Genomic DNA, 5,000 nt, shown 5'->3' with positions numbered 1-5,000 from the left:
ATGTAGTAATGACCTTGCCAATGCTCCTATAATGTAAGACTGGGAATTTTACCGCTGTCAAGCAGCACAGAACGTCTTTTTATGGGCTTTCCCTCTCAATCGATATCCTGATTGCGAATGAGAGAATAACTTCTGAATTATGTTTTCGCAAGATATTAAATAACAACTTTGATCGTCGTCAGTGACTTTGTGCAAGGACGGGAGGGCCTGGAATGACTAGCAGACTTGTTTTAGTGAACAGACAGCAATCACACTTAACACAGATTTTACAGCCAGAGGAATGTTTTTTCTTTTGTTTGTGAATTAGTCTGAGCGTATTCCGCGCTGAAATATCAGCACAAGGCGGAACACAGATTTTCTCTTGGACTATCCCCTGCAGATTGAGTAGAAAGAGTTTCAACCTCAAGGTGGAAAATCCACCTCACGTCACGTTTGAATTTCTGGATGTCTAGTCAGCGCTATGAACAACATTTCAATTCTCAGTGAACTTAAAAAAGTCTGTTGGCATCTAAAATACAGAATCATTACAAGTGCATGATGATATTCAAGCAGAAGTCCGCATTCAATGTGATTGTGACTGAGCATGGGACAATGAAATTCTGGGTATTTTGTCCCGGATGGCCATGGCTTGGCTTGCATGTATGTAACGTAACTTAGAATCTCCCCAACAGTCCTGTTTGACCATTTAGGCTTGGCTAGCTCTACGGTTTCATTGTTTTACTTCTGCGATAAATTTACACCTTCAAAGCCACTAAATGTCATGTTTTGAATGCCAGGGCACTACCGCCAAAGTGCTGAACCGGTTTGAGGTTTTCTTATTTTTTTACAGTACAAAAAAGGCAGGCTGGCTGTCACCACAGCTCTTGAACAGTGTGCTATTTCGCTTGAATAAAAACAATTATCTGGCTAGCTCAGCTTGTGCTATCATATCTAAAACTATATCATCAAGGGTCTGCACACTTTTAGAGTCCCCCAATGTTACGATTTGAATGTCTGGGCTACCTACGAAGTCTTAAACAACTTTGAGGTTCTTTTTTTTAATTTAATGACCCCGGCTGGCAGCTGCTAGCTAGACCATGAGCTTCACATCATTAGCCCCGCCAATACATGATTCTCTTTCACACTGTCATTGGTAGTGGTGAAGAGTCCAACCCCCAAATACCCTAGAATTTCATTGTCTCTAGTGACCAAAGGCAGTACTTCCTGTGCTGTAGGGGGAGTGGCCTCAAGGTGTTCTGACCATGCCCAACACCATGCTATCCTGTGCTAAACATAACCTGATGATGTCACAATAATATAGTGATGTCATAATCTGGTGATGTCACCAGGATGTGCTTTTTAGTTCCCGCCTCAGTCACCAACTGCCAAACACAGTGACCAACTGTGTATCTGAACACACCTCAAGAGAACGGATCAGTTCCTGATGTAGTATTCCTGCTGAGAAGCCACACACATACAGTAGTACATACATACATGCATACACACATACATACAGTACATACTGTATATCTGCAGTTCAAATTACATAGGCTACATGTCCAACACACTGTTGGGTTCATTAATGCCGAGTCATGGAGATTATACTCTGAGAAGTCAGAGTCATTACTGCCGAGTCATTGTTGGGAACCGCTGTTCCAGTGGAGTCTGGAAGAGTCATTTTTGCGAAGTCCAAGTGTCAAGTCATGGTGGCTGATGGAGCCTTTTCTGCTGAGTCATGGTGTGGATCCAACTGTTCCATTCGAGTGGAATAGACATTTTAATGCCAAGTCATGGTGAGGCAGCCACTGTTATCACTGGAGCCATTTCAGCTGAGTCATGGTTAGGAGCCTCTACGTAGAGTTTCAAGTCATCAGTGCCGAGTCATTGTAAGGAATCAAACTGCTCCAATAGAGTGGAATGATGCCAAGCCAGGGTGAGAAAGCTGTTGTATCTCATAGATATGAACACTAGATGCTGCGTTGACCATTCTTTTGGATTCGAACGAATGCCAGTATGACGCTGCCACCAATCAGTGACAAGGCGATACATTGTTAAAAAAAAAAAAAACGTAGGATACCAGCTTTTTAGTTGCACCTTGGGTTGGGCAATGCAAAAAGTCTAATAACATCAACAAGCTTATAATAAATAAATAAATAAACCTTCCAGTGCTAAGCTTAGGTGTAGTCTAGGTATAATGTAGAATTATTAGTAGGCCTACTATCTGAGTGTGTGTGTGTGTGTGTGTGTGTGTGTGTGTGTGTGTGTGTGTGTGTGTGTGTGTGTGTGTGTGTGTGTGTGTGTGTGTGTGTGTGTGAGCACTTTCTGAAGTGAACCCCGGACATCTAGCTCCTTCTTGGCAGCCTCCAGAGCTGGTGTGTAAATGTGAGAATGTGTATGCACATTTAAAAGCACACTGAGTAATTGTGATATGGTGCAAAAAAATACATCTTGATTGATTTCTTGAATGATTGATTAAACACGACATCTAGTATTGATATCTATGGTTGTATTTCTGTTTTTTTTATTTCTATTTCTATTTTTGTTTGTATTTTCATATCTATGGCGTCCTCACCGGTCCATTCACCTGCATAATTTCAATTTGTTCGCACACATTTGACCTGATTCTGTGTGTATAGTACTACATATACACAAACATAGATATAGTATAAATACTGTGTATAAAACTCCTAGAACCTAAATGTAAGACTAGGTATAGGCCTTGTACACAAATTGCAGGTTATTTCTGGAAAATTTCACAACTTTGTTTTTGAAACGTGTTTTTAAGGTTGTGCACTTCCAAGTCCATTCAGAAGCTTACTGTTCACACCAACATACACTTTTTTTTGCTGTAGTCAGCCAATCAGAAGAATGGATAAGGAACAGAAATGCCCATAAGCTGTGTTTATGTAGTTTTTTAGAAGTACCAGGCTATATGTGTACAGGGCCTTGGTACAAACGTTACATCGTATGGATGTCTATTTAGTTAACGAAGCAGTCACTGAGAACACCATTCATCACAAATAACATTTGAATTCAACCAGCATCCACTTTGACCAGCACCAACATCAGTTAGCCTCAACCCTGACTAGTAGCCAGCCAGGTTGACCAATGAGATTGCTAGATGGGGTTAGTGAACTAATAGGATTGCTAGATGAGATTAGTTGCACCAGTTGTTATCCACCTCAGCTAACACACCAACGCAGTCTCACCCCAAGTAGTCAATTTCTGACTACCTTGGACCAGACGGCAATTTTTGACGCCTTGGGTATTCCTTCCACGTCACATTTTGACTATGTGGCCTAACCCTAAAACCATTCCTAAACCTAACCTCAATGACGTTATGCTGCCACAAGGGGGCGCCTTTTAGGACATAGTCAAAATGTGACTTGGAAGGAATACCCAAGACGTCAAAAATTGCAGTCTTGGGGTGTCAAAAATTGAGTAGTGAAAATTGACTACTTGTGGTGAGACTGTGTAGAACACACAGGTCACCTAGTCACATGATCTAACATCAACCTTATGTAACTAGCCACCTAACTAGCATTTAACTGAATATGCTCTTCTACTAGCATACTTCTTAACTAGTGCTAGGCTAATCAGTGCTAGATTTCTAATAGCATCCTACTGAATAGTGCTAGGCTAACCAGAGGTATCAAAAGTAATACTAAAAGTTAAAAAAAGACACAGTTTCCATCCAACACAGCTAACTAGTCTGATTACCCAGTAGACCTGTCTACTTGTCTTGTGATCAGCTGCTTGTGCACTGGTTGGATAAAGTTTAAGAGTTTAATGTTTTTCAGTAACAACACAGTCTACCTACTTCATTAGGTACAATGTGTACAACTGGTGTAACCGCTATGTAATGTCATGTACTAGTGTTGTACTGAAACCTTGAATTTACTTTTACTTTTACTCTTGACACCTCGGGTGCCAACCTCTGTTCGCTTCAGTAAGATGTGCTCTTTAGGACTAGTGAGCAGCAGGTCCTAAAGTCTCTACTTGTTGAGTTGTTCCAATGTGTTTTCAAGAATATCCATATACGTGTAAACGGCTTCTGAATCTCTACCTGTTCAGATGACAAGGGCAATGGCTTTTCTCCTCGCACTGAGCCTTGGGAAGGCAAACTGTGGTCGTCGTAGCGATTCTGAGCATTTCAAATAAAAGGATACAGTAACACTTTAGAATAACTACCCCTAAAAAGCTTTATAAACACTTGACAGTTATTAACAAACTGATTATAAACAATATATTTACAAATGTTTCTAAATGAGTAAGAACCGAACTACAATTACACAGTGGAGTTGAAATCGAGTTTTGGAGTCAAGTTTTACGTTGGTTTGCCTGTCGAATTCTTCTTTATCCAGTGGTTTCATGCCTTCTGGTCTTTGGAGGAAAAGCTTCCTGGACCAATGTGACTGTTGCCTGATTATCATCGACTTTCAAATCTCGCACCAAGATGTTGGTCTGACCAAGAAGATAACAAATAATGTTTCCTAAACGGCCTGGTTGACCCATCTCCCTCTGTTTACTATTGGTTGAGGCCATAAAAGGCTGTTCCGAAGTTGAAACCAAGCATTTTCTTAGTCCAAATAGAATGTCCCCGCTTTAACCATGTCACTGCCTTGAACACACCTCTACCCAGCGCCGTTGCAGCTGCTCAAATTTGATTGCTTCCCGACAAAGTGGTTGAAGCTCCTGATTTCTACGAAGCTCAGAAACAGTATTTGTGTTGCTCCTGGTCTGACTACCAGCAACGTATAGAGACAAAGAAGTTCCCACACACTGTTCACATTTGCAGAGATTTTACTTGCGACGTTTCGGTCTGTGACCTTTCTCAAGCAATTCTGACTACAAGCAACGCCAAAGGTGTTTCGTCACTAGGAGGTTGTGGCATGGCTAATGTGACTGTGCTGTGTCTGCAGTGTTAACATAGTATTTCTCACTCATCTACAAACATTCATAAATGTTTTGTTGATAATTAGTTCATCATTTATAAAGTGTTCATAAAGCTTTTAGGGGTA

Source organism: Engraulis encrasicolus, chromosome 14 (assembly GCF_034702125.1).
Source record: "Engraulis encrasicolus isolate BLACKSEA-1 chromosome 14, IST_EnEncr_1.0, whole genome shotgun sequence".
NCBI classification, from domain to species: Eukaryota; Metazoa; Chordata; class Actinopteri; order Clupeiformes; family Engraulidae; genus Engraulis; species Engraulis encrasicolus.
Note: the sequence above shows the minus strand (reverse complement) of the source record.